Genomic DNA, 13,253 nt, shown 5'->3' on the forward strand with positions numbered 1-13,253 from the left:
GGACATAGGCATGGGCAAGGACTTCATGTCTAAAACACCAAAAGCAACGGCAGCAAAAGCCAAAATTGACAAATGGGATCTCATTAAACTAAAGAACTTCTGCACAGCAAAAGAAACTACCATCAGAGTGAACAGGCAACCTACAGAATGGGAGAAAATTTTTGCAATCTACTCATCTGATAAAGGGCTAATTTCCAGAATCTACAAAGAACTCAAACAAATATACAAGAAAAAAACAAACAACCCCATCCAAAAGTGGGGAAAGGATATGAACAGACATTTCTCAAAAGAAGACATTCATACAGCCAACAGACACATGAAAAAATGCTCATCATCACTTGCCATCAGAGAAATGCAAATCAAAACCACAATGAGATACCATCTCACACCAGTTAGAATGGCAATCATTAAAAAATCAGGAAACAACAGGTGTTGGAGAGGATGTGGAGAAATAGGAACACTTTTACACTGTTGGTGGGATTGTAAACTAGTTCAACCATTATGGAAAACAGTATGGCAATTCCTCAAGGATCTAGAACTAGATGTACCATATGACCCAGCCATCTCACTACTGGGTATATACCCAAAGGATTATAAATTATGCTACTACAAAGACACATGCACACGTATGTTTATTGTGGCACTATTCACAATAGCAAAGACTTGGAATCAACCCAAATGTCCATCAGTGACAGACTGGATTAAGAAAATGTGGCACATATACACCATGGAATACTATGCAGCCATAAAAAAGGATGAGTTTGCATCCTTTGTAGGGACATGGATGCAGCTGGAAACCATCATTCTTAGCAAACTATCACAAGAAGAGAAAACCAAACACCGCATGTTCTCAGTCATAGGTGGGAACTGAATAATGAGCTCACTTGGACTCGGGAAGGGGAACATCACACAATGGGGCCTATCGTGGGGAGGGGGGAGGGGGGAGGGATTGCATTGGGGAGTTATAACTGATATAAATGATGAATTGATGGGTGCTGATGAGTTGATGGGTGCAGCACACCAACATGGCACATGTATACATATGTAACAAACCTGCACGTTATGCACATGTACCCTAGAACTTAAAGTATAATAAAAAAAAAAGAAAAAAAAAAACAAAGGATAGATAAATAAAATGTCATATAAACACACATTGGAAATTATTTACCTTTAAAAAAGAAATTCTGACACATGCTGCAACATGCATGAAACTTGAAGACATTATGCTAAGTTAAATCAGCCATTTATGAAAGGACGCATACTGCATGATTCCGCTTATATGAGGTACCTAATCAAATTCACAGATACAAGAAGGAGAATGGTGGTTGCCGAGGTCTGTGGGGAGGGAGAGAGTGAAAGTTATTTTTTAACGGAAACAGAGTTTCTGCTGGGATGGTGAAAGTTCTAGAAATGAATGGTGGTGATGGTTACACAACAGTGTGAATGTACTTAACACGACCAAACTGCACACCTAAAAACAGTTAAATAGTAAACATTATGGGTATTATACCACAATAAAAAAAGGAAAGGTAGAATATGCAATGAGTCATGAGTTGAAAAATGGATGGCATTTTTCACTTTTTAGCCAGATGTGTTGGTGTTCCATAGACACAGCCAAAATGAAATGATGAAGGATTGGGGAATTGAAGCCAGGACTCTGGAGTCTCAAGTGACGGCCATAATTACTGCATTTCATTTCCTGTATGTAAGGCAAACTGAGTTCAGGACCAAAAGCAATATTCCAATGGGCTGTGATTAATTGCTCCTCCCCTGTTTAAATGGACCTCCTCGTGGCTTTTGCTATTGTTCTGCACAAGTAATTAGGGAAGTTTTCACTGCAGAGGTCATTCTTGTGCACGTCCAAAACAAAGGCCAATTTCTGCTTAGTATTTATGAGACTTCAGACTTGGAGTACTCTAATCCACAGTTACATAATGAACATGCGGTTTTAACTGGGAAAGGAAGAGTCAGCCCTGCGGCTTGCTCCAGGCATTGCACAACCTCTCATTCACCCGCACCAGCTTGCTTCGTGTTCTCAGTGCTTCTATGGAGAATGTATTATCGCCTCTATAGATCGCCTTTACAGATCAGTCTCAGAAGTTAAGCAATTTCTCCCCCAGTCACACAAACAGTAAAGAAAAGAGGGAAAAGTCCCGCTTTCCTCTGATTCAAATCCTTTTATGCTTTTCTGAACTCTGCATTGTAACAGCAATAGGAACCTTGGCTTTCCCTGAATCTGTCATTCATCTGTCTGTTTGTTCACTTATCCAACAAATGCTTGTTCTTCACTTCCTTATTCCAGCCATAGTGATAGAGGGGCACGTAGCAGGGGCATGATCCAGCCACTTGCAGATAATGTAAGGATGAGAAGAAGTCAACAGACAGAAAATAAAATGCAGGCATTTCTATCACAGAAAAAGAAACAAAAATTTTCCCATAGTACACTTGGAACATAAGTTAGAAATGAGAGTGAGTCAGTCACAGAGCTGAGGGGTTTGGGCATTTTGTTCTGAGACAGGCAATGAATGGGGAGCCACTAACACCCTTAAATGAGAAAATGACTGGGGAAAATCTGCAATTTAGAAAGATCAACCTGTTAGCTCCATGGGAGGTGCAGGTGATGGCAGGCAAATATGGAGGCAAGGAGACCATATTCCTTTCCTGGGGCTTCCCTAACAAATGACCACAAATGGGGTGGCTGCAAAACACAGAAATTCATTTTCTCACAGTAGCAGAGGCCAGAGTTCCAAAATCAAAGTGTTGCAGGTCCATGTTCCTCAGAAAGCTCTAGGAAAAAATCTATCCCAAGCCTCTATCTTAGCTTCTGATGTTGCTGACAATCCTTGGCTCTCTCTGGCATTCCCCGGCAGTCCCTGGCAATCCCTGGCAGTCTCTGGCAATCCCTGGCAGTCTCTGGCAGTCCCCAGCTTACAGACGCTTTGCTCAGTCCTGTCCCGTCATCATGTGACATTCTCCTGGCATCTGGGCCTGGGTCTGTGTCTCTTCCCTTCTGCGTGTAACGACGCTAGTCATATTGATTTCAGTCGTATCAAATTTCATATTGAATGTCTGTTCCAACATGAGTTCATCCTAACTTGATCACATTGCAAAGACCCTATTCCAATAAGGTCACACTCACAGGTACCAGGGGTTAGGACGTGAACAGATCTTTTTGGGAGACACAATTCAACTCACAACAGAGACTAATTAGAGGACATTTGCAATTGACCGGCTGAGAAAATGAGGCACTGACCAGCAGAACAGTCATGGCGAAAAGGAGGTGATGAGGAAGAAGAACCAGCCAAACCCAGCAACAAGAGGTGAGGTGTGTGCAGTGGAGCTCCAGTGCCCTGCTTAGGGCTGCGGGCATTAAGGAGAGGATTTGTGTGGGAAAGAGAGGATGAGGGGTGGCAGGATGTGATAGTTTTGTCAAGCCTGCCTTTCAAACTTGGAGAAAAATTGTGGATAGGGATGGTGTTGATTCTCCACTGTTTTAAATGACAGAACTCTATTGTCTACAAGAGAAAAGGGCAACTTTGGATTTTGATGCTCAATATCATTCAAGTCTTGTTCACAACTCTGTTTCCAGCCTCATCACTCCCACTTCTCCTTTCCCTGCAATGTGTGCGCACACACACATACACACACAGACGTGAACACGGCAAGCATTCACTCTATTCATTTGTTTCTGCACTGCATGTCTCAGGGACCACGTGATGCCTGAGGATGAGAAATGCTTTATCCCTGTCTGGGCCCACCTGGTGCAGAGAACACAGCGAACGAAGATGGATAGTGAGACATAGCATGGTGCTGTCCCTGCCCAAGGTGTGCCCTTTCCTGTTGCCCTCCTGTTTGCCTCCGTTCCTCTGGCTATGTGGCACCCTTGAGGAAAGAGAATGAATTCCTCGTATCCCTCAACTTACACAGTGTGTTGAAGAGATGGCATGCTGCCTTTAACCATCCATGTCTGCTCCACCATTCTGGAGTAACCACAGAAGGCAAGGTCAATGTTTGATTCATCTTCACACCTCCAAGGCCTCATACAACCTATTGCAGAGTAGGTGCTCAGAAAATCCTTTGCATAAAAAAGCAAACTCAGCCAGGAGCCGTAGCTCATGTTTATAATCCCAGCACTTTGAGAGGCTAAGGCGGGGATCACTTGAGGTAAGGGGTTCAAAACCAGCCTGGTCAACATGGTGAAACTCCATCTCTACTAATAATAAAAAATTAGCCAGACGTGGTGGCACTTGCCTGTAATCTCAGCTACTTGGGAGGCTGAGGCAGAAGAATGGTTGGAACTTGGGGAGGCAGAGGTAGCAGTGGGCTGAGATTGTGCCACTGCACTCCAGACTCCAGACTGGGTGACAGATTTCGTCTAAAAAAAAAAAAAAAAAAAAAAAAAAAAAAAAAGTCCCGGTTCGTTTAAGGGAAATCACAGGAGTAGACTACAGGGATCACATGCACAGGCGGTGATGTCAGACAGGCTTTCTTCTGAATTCTGGCTCTTATACTGTGAAGTTTTTTTTTTTTTTTTTAATCCTTTTTTTTTTTTATTTTTTATTATTATACTTTAAGTTCTAGGGTACATGTGCATAATGTACAGGTTTGTTACATATGTATACTTGTGCCATGTTGGTGTGCTGCACCCATCAACTGGTTAGCACTCATCAACTCGTCATTTACATCAGGTATAACTCCCAATGCAATGCCCCCTCCCCCCATGATAAGCCCCAGTGTGTGATGTTCCCCTTCCTGAGTCCAAGTGATCTCATTGTTCAGTTCCCACCTTTGAGTGAGAACATGCGGTGTTTGGTTTTCTGTTCTTGCGATAGTTTGCTGAGAATGATGGTTTCCAGCTGCATCTATGTCCCTACAAAGGACACAAACTCATCCTTTTTCATGGCTGCGTAGTATTCTATGGTGTATATGTGCCACATTTTCTTAATCCAGTCTGTCACTGATGGACATTTGGGTTGATTCCAAGTCTTTGCTATTGTGAATAGTGCTTCAATGAACATACGTGTGCATGTGTCTTTATAGCAGCATGATTTATAATCCTTTGGGTATATACCCAGTAAAGGGATGGCTGGGTCATATGGTACATCTAGTTCTAGATCCTTGAGGAATCGCCATACTGTTTTCCATAATAGGTGAACTAGTTTACAATCCCACCAACAGTGTAAAAGTGTTCCTATTTCTCCACATCCTCTCCAGCACCTGTTGTTTCCTGACTTTTTAATGATTGCCATTCTAACTGGTGTGAGATGGTATCTCATTGTGGTTTTGATTTGCATTTCTCTGATGGCGAGTGATGATGAGCATTTTTTCATGTGTCTGTTGGCTGTATGAATGTCTTCTTTTGAGAAATGTCTGTTCATATCCTTTCCCCACTTTTGGATGGGGTTGTTTGTTTTTTTCTTGTAAATTTGTTTGAGTTCTTTGTAGGTTCTGGATATTAGCCCTTTGTCAGATGAGTAGATTGCAAAAATTTTCTCCCATTCTGTAGGTTGCCTGTTCACTCTGATGGTAGTTTCTTTTGCTGTGCAGAAGCTCTTTAGTTTAATTAGATCCCATTTGTCAATTTTGGTTTTTGTTGCTGTTGCTTTTGGTGTCTTAGACATGAAGTCCTTCCCCATGCCTATGTCCTGAATGGTATTACCTAGGTTTTCTTCTAGGGTTTTTATGGTTTTAGGTCTAACATTTAAGTCTCTAATCCATCTTGAATTAATTTTTGAATGAGGAGTAAGGAAAGGATCCAGTTTCAGCTTTCTACTTATGACTAGCCAATTTTCCCAGCACCATTGATTAAATAGGGAATCCTTTCCCCATTTCTTGTTTTTGTCAGGTTTGTCAAGGATCAGATGGTTGTAGATGTGTGATATTATTTCTGAGGGCTCTGTTCTGTTCCATTGGTCTATATCTCTGTTTTGGTACCAGTACCATGCTGTTTTGGTTACTGTAGCCTTGTAGTATAGTTTGAAGTCAGATAGTGTGATGCCTCCAGCTGTGTTCTTTTGACTTAGGATTGTCTTGGCAATGCAGGCTCTTTTTTGGTTCCATATGAACTTTAAAGCAGTTTCTTCCAATTCCGTGAGGAAACTCATTGGTAGCTTGATGGGGATGGCATTGAATCTATAAATTACCTTGCGCAGTATGGCCATTTTCTCTGTAGCTCTCTTAACTCAGGGGAGTTTTAGACTCCCTAGGCCTCCTATCCTTGCTTAAAAATGGGGATCACAGCAGTAGGGGTGCTGTGATGCTTCAATGAGCTCATGCTAGGAAAGCATCCAGCACATTGCCCGACACACAGGCTCAGAACAAACTTAATTACCATGATTGGTCCTCAGCAGCCAACAGCCTTTCTGATAGCCTTCTCCTCTTCTGCGAACAGACCAAGAGGATCTGTGAGTCCCTGTAGCCTCAGCTCGTCCCACCATTCTCTTGACCCCAGGTCATCATAAAATTATGACATAATTGAGGGAAACATTCATGGTTCTCCCTTGTTCTTTATGGCTTGGATATTGAGCAATCACGAGATATTGGAATGTCATCTAGAACCACTATTTCTAGAGAAAACCTACAGGATGGACATGGAATCAAAAATGCTCCTAGAGAGTGTGTTAGGAGTTGAACAATGTGCTTTCCAGTTTGCAGATGAGGGGGAGCTTGACTGTGGAAGGAGCCAGAGCTTTGCTCTCATATTCCAGTCCTGGCTCCAAATCTTGCAGGCTGTGAGACTGGGGCCAGCTACTTAACATCTCTGAACACCATTGTCTCATGAGGCTGTTGTGAGAGTTGGAAGTAATAAATAAAACCAAACAACCCAGTGGGTGACACACAGTAACTGTTCAAAAACAGTACCTCCATGCTCTTCTGTCATTATTAGGATGGTTGCAGGGATAGAGAGAGACATCAGAGGTGTTCAGTGACCAATCAACCCCCTATAACCTTAGCCTCCCTCTAAGCTGACCCCAAGGGTGAGCCCGATAGCTTCGGAGAGAGCTCTGTGACTTGCCTCTGTTTGGAAAGCAGTGGCCCCTTAGAGATCAGAGGCGACTCTCCTGGATCCCCACAGATCAGAACCCCACTCCTTGGTCCTGCTGGTTCGTCAGGCATCCCAGGCTCTGTCCAGGGACAGCCAGCTGAGGCTGTGAACTCCAGAGTCATCTTGGATTGGTGAATGAGGAGAGAGCATGAGACTGGGACCAAGCTCAAAAAGGACTTGGGAGGACAATTAGTGGATAGGTGGGGTTAAGAGGTTTGGGGAAAAGGAGAGTTTGGAGAAGGAGAAAGCAAGTCAGCCCAGCCAACGGAATGATGACTACAGCCTTTGTTTAGGCATCTTTGGAAGTCTTTGCAGATCTACAAGGTACAATAAACTGCCTAGTGGAAACACAGTCTCAAAGCACTGAGAAGTTTTATTTTTAATTCTTACTTAAATGAGAACTGTTATCTGTCTCGGGAGATCTTTTCACCTTGAGGTCATGAATTGGAGCCTGGGGACTTGGCCTCCACTCCTGCTCTGGCATTTTGTAGTTGAATGACCTCAGTGACACCCTTCACCTCACTGGACCCAGCTCTGTTCCTGTGAAAAGAAAGGATTGGAGAACTTGGTCTCTTAGGTTCCTGCTAACTGACATTTTGTAACACTTAGTTTCAGATTCCCAACCTCCCTATCCTCCCCATTCTAATTTTTTTAAGAAGTGCAGGAACTAGAACTTAGAAAGAAAAAAAAAAAAAAAACCGTGCGTGAACTTTCTACATAATTTCCTAGGCACTTAGATCTGCATCCCAGGAAGCATATTAAAAATACTTATCCCCAGGACTCTCCTTTGGGATGGGACTCAGAAACATCTGTAAATTTAACAAGCTCCATAGGTGATTTTTTTTATGATCACACAATAATTAGCCTAAGCTGTCTTAAAGCAGCTGCTGAAAATTGAACCTGATTCAATCTTTAAAAGGCACATCTTTAAACTGTGGTATAGGCCAAGGTCTCTGCTAGGGAACTGAAGCCAAGAATCTGAGAAAAGTGCAATGATAAACGCCAGCCTTCACCAGCTGGGCCTGGGATGTCTGTGAACCACTGAGGCCAAGATGAGAGCAGGGTCACGGGGACAGCGGGGTTGTGGGCTGTCATGTGACTATGTTCTTGGACCGTCTCTCCTTTCATGCTGAACTGAAATGCTTGTCCACACTGTAGAGCACATGATCTTTGTTTCAGGATACGGGGCATGGGTGTCAGGTTGCTTTGCAGGAGCAGGAGAGAATGTGCAGCCACCTCCATCCAGCAGTCCTCTGTGGGAGGCAGTTGGCTGGGACCCGGGTATTCACTGTGGCCATGGGTTGGAGCAGCAGCAGCAGCCCACAGACCCACAACTATGGCCACCCAAAAAATAGAGCTCTGCAGTGGCTGATTTCCAGGAGGTCACAGTCTAGCTAGATGGCAGAAGCCCAGAACTTGGTGGCCTCTGTTTCAGGATGCTAGTGGCCTCTATGACTCACCAGAGGCAGAAAGCATAGTTTCTGCCATCTGGCTCTGACTGCAGGAGATAGTGGGGCAGAATTGGTGGTCCCTCTCAGCTGGTTTGGTGGATCTGCTCTGCCTCCTCACCTCTGACATCTGGGGTCACCCACCTCATCCTCCACCAGGACCTGGCCTTTCCCTGACATCTTCCTTCTGCTGGTTCGATTTAGTTTTGGGTGCCCTCAACAAGAGGCAATGCACAGACATTTCCTGTTGAAAACACAGTTTTGCTTGCTTGTGTTTAGTAGTAGGGAAAAGGTCCACTGAAAGCAAAGGTAATGGAAAATAATTAGCATTTTAAAGAGCAGTAGCACTAAGTAAGTTGAAATCAGCCTCTAACAGTTACTAAACCCATGTTTTTGAAGAACTTCTATGGGCCATTCTTTCTCTCCTTCTCTACCTATCTCCCCCAGCTAGGGCTTTGCATGCATAGACCTCCCGCCTTCATTTTATTCCTGCTCCCTTCCCTTCACTTGCATAAACTCGATTGACAGTCTCAAAAATAAACCTTGAATTTTAGAATAGGTTTGGATTCATAGAAAATTGTGAAGATAGTAATACAAGAGGTCCACACATACCCAACACTCAGTTTCTCCTAATGTGCAGATGTTACATGGGTAGGGGTCATCTGTCACAACCAAGAAGCCACTACTGATTATTGTTAGCTAAAATCCATACTTTATGGACACTTCCTCAGTTCTTACCACATATCTTTTTTCTGTACCGGGATCCCATCCTGGACACCATATAACATTTAGTGGTTGTGTGTCCTTTAACTCCTCTATGGCTGTGACAAGTTCTCAGACTTTGTCAGGATGACTTTGTTTAAATGACTTTGACAGTTTTGGGGAGGTTTGGGGACAACTTGTCAGCTATTTTGCAGAAAGTCCATCAGGTGGACTTTGCCTGGTATTTTCCCCATGATTAGACTGGAGTTGCAGGGTTTGAGGAAAAAGCCACTGAGGTAAAGGCACATGCCACCGACATAACTTAGCTTTGTCTGCCTTGCTCACCTGGCTAAGGGAGTCTGTCTGCTTTCTCTACTATAAAGTTACTCATTTTCCCATTTCCCATTCAGTACTCTTTGGAGGTAAGTCACCGTATGCAGCCCACACTTAAGGGAGGGGAAGTTATATTCTACCGCCTTGAGATAGGGATATCTACGTAAATTATTTTAAATTCTTCTATATGAGAGGTTTGTCTCCTCTCCCTTATTTTTAGTTATATATTCAATCATATGTTGATACCAATTGATCTCATGCATTTTTGTTGTATACCTTAGGTCATAATCTAGTACTACTTTATTAATTTTGTTACTCAAATTATTCCACCTGTGGCCACTAGGAGCTCTTTCAGTTGGCTCCTGTATCCCTTTGACACACCCCATTGTTGAGTGTTTGTGCACTTGTGTGTGTGTTTTGTACTTACATTCTGGCACTATGAGGCACACCAGGCTCTTCTCCTCTATGCCCTGCTCAGCCCTAGAATCCACAGTATCTGCCAGGAGCTCTCGTTCCTTTCTTTATAGACTGGTATTAGAAGTCAGGATCTGGGTGATGTGTGTGTTCCATACTTCCGGGATTCCATTGCTTCTAAGCCCTGCTAACTGACAGAGTTAGGAAAGATATTTGAGTGTCCTAACCCATATCTATACAAATATCTAAAAATATTCCCCTAGGGATTCATTGCTATTTATATTAAGCTAAGTAGGAGTTAATACTAAAATATCCAACTTTAATCCAAGACCACATGATCACTCTAACCTTCCTCAACTTCCTCCTCCAACAGTGAGAAAACTGGCTTCCATCATCCTGCATCCGTCAATTATTTGATTCCATTATCCCTGTGTTGTGGTTTCAAAATGATTAGCCAATGCCCCTATAGAAAGCAGCCTTACCCTGGTTCAACATACACAAATCAAAAAATGTAATTCATCACATAAAGATAATTAAAGACAAAAACCATGATTATCTCAATAGATGCAGAAGAGGCCTTCAACAAAATTCAACATATCTTCATGTTAAAAACTCTCAATAAACTAGGTACTGAAGGAACATACCTCAAAATAATAAGATCCTTTATGACAAACCCACAGCCAATATCATACTGAATGGGAAAAAGCAAGAAGCATTCCCCCTTGAAAACTGGCACGAGACATGGATGCTCTCTCTCACCACTCCAAATCAACATAGTGTTGGCAGTTCCAGCCAGGGCAATCAGGCAAAAGAAAGAAACAAAGTGTATTCAAATAAGAAGAGAGGAAGTCAAATTGTCTTTGTTTGCAGATGATGTGATCCTGCATCTAGAAAACCTCATTGACTCAGCCTAAAAGCTTCTTAGACTGATAAGCAACTTTAGTAAAGTCTCAAGATACAAACCAATGGGCAAAAATGTCAAGCATTCCTATATGCCAACAACAGACAAGCAGAGAGCCAAATTATGTGAATGGGAATTCATAATTGCCACAAAGAGAACAAAATACTGAGGAATACAGCTAACAAGGGAAGTGAAGAACCTCTTCAAGGAGAACTACAAACCACTGTTCAAGGAAATCAGAGAGGGCACAAGTAGATGGAAAAACATTCCATGCTCATGGTTAGAAAGAATCAATATCATGAAAATGGCCATACTGCCCAAAACAATTTATAGATCCAATGCCATTCCCATTAAACTACCACTCACATTCTTCACAGAATTAAAAAATAAAAAACTATTTTAAAATTCAAATGGAACCAAAAAAGAGCCAAGACAATCCTAAGCAAAAAGAACAAAGCTGGAGGCATCATCACATTATCAGATTTCAAACTATACTACAAGGCTACCGTAACTAAAAGAGCATGGTACTGGCACAAAAACAGGCACATAGACCAATGGAACAGAATAGAGAACTCAGAAATAAAACTGAACATCTACAACCATCTGATCTTTGACAAATCTGACAAAAAAAGAGCAATGGGGAAAGTATTCCCTATTTAATAAATGTTTCTGGGAAAACTGGCTAGCCATATGAAGAAAATTGAAACTGGATCCCTTCTTTACACCTTATACAAAAATCAACTCAAGATGGATAAAAGACCTAAATGTAAAACCCAAAACTATAAAAACTCTAGAAGAAAGTCTAGGCAATACCATTCAGGACATAGGCATGTGCAAAGATTTTATAATGAAATCACCAAAGCAATTGGAACAAAAGCAAAAGTTGATAAATGGGATCTAATTGAACTAAAGAGCATCTGCACAGCAAAAGAAACTATCATCGGAGTGAGTAGACAACCTACAGAAAGGGAGAAAATGTTTTCAATCTCTACATCAGACGGAGGTCTAATATTCAGAATCTACAAGGAACTTAAGCAAATTTACAAGAAAACAAAAACAACCACGTTAAAAAGTGGGCAAAGGATATGAATAGACACATCTCAAAAAAAGACATTCATGTGGCCAAAAACATATGAAAAAAAGCTCAAAATTACTGGTCATTAGAGAAATGCAAATTAAAACCACAATGACATACCATCTCACACCAGTCAGAAAGGTGATTATTAAAAAGTCAAGAAACAACAGATCACTTTGGGAGGCTGAGGCAGGCAGATCACGAGGTCAGGAGATCGAGATGATCCTGGCTAACACGGTGAAACCCTGTCTCTACTAAAAATACAAAAAATTAGTCAGACATGGTGGCGGGTGCCTGTTTTCCCAGCTACTCAGGAGGCTGAGGAAGGAGAATGGTGTGAACCCAGGAGGCGGAGCTTGCAGTGAGCCAAGATCATGCCACTGCACTTCAGCCTGGGTGACAGAGTGAGACTCTGTCTCAAAAAAAGAAAAGAAAAAAGAAAGAAAAAAGAAACAACAGATAGATGGGGCAAAGTTGTAAAGAAATAGGAATGCTTTTACACTGTTGATGGGAATGTAAATTAGTTCAACCATTATGGAAAACAGTGTGGCAATTTCTCAAAAATTTAGAACCAGAAATATCATTTGACCCAGCAGTTTCATTACTGGATGTATACCAAAGAAATATAAATCACTCTATTACAAAGACACATGCACATGTATGCTCACTGCAACACCATTCACAATAGCAAAGACATGGAATCAATCAAAATGCTCGCAATGATAGACTGGATAAAGAAAATGTGGGGAGTCACTGGCAAGATGGCTGAATAGGAACAGCTCTGGTCTGCAGCTCCCAGTGAGGTTGACACAGAAGGCAAATGATTTCTGCATCTCCAACTGAGGTACACAGTTCATCTAATTGGGGCTGGTTGGACAGTGGGTACAGCCCACGGAGGGTGAGCCAAATGGGGATGGGGTGTCACCTCACCCGGGAAGCACAAGGGGTTGGGGAATTTCCCTCCTCTAGCCAAGGGAAGCCGTGAGAGAATGTACCAGGAGGAATAGTGCACTCTGGCCCAGATATTGTGCTTTTCCCACAGTCTTCACAACTGGCAGACCAGGAAATTCCCTCTCGTACCGACGCCACCAGAGCCCTGGGTTTTGAGCACAAACCTGGGCAGCCGTTTGGGCAGACACTGAGCTAACTGCAAGAGTTTCTTTCTTTCTTTCTTTCTTTCTTTCTTTCTTTCTTTCTTTCTTTCTTTCTTTCTTTCTTTCTTTCTTTCTTTCTTTCTTCTCTTTCTTTTTCTTTCTTTCTTTCTTTCTTTCTTTCTTTCTTTCTTTCTTTCTTTCTTTCTTTCTTTCTTTCTTTCTCTCTCTCTCTCTCTCCCCC

This window comes from Piliocolobus tephrosceles, chromosome 9, assembly GCF_002776525.5.
Source record: "Piliocolobus tephrosceles isolate RC106 chromosome 9, ASM277652v3, whole genome shotgun sequence".
Classification (NCBI taxonomy): domain Eukaryota; kingdom Metazoa; phylum Chordata; class Mammalia; order Primates; family Cercopithecidae; genus Piliocolobus; species Piliocolobus tephrosceles.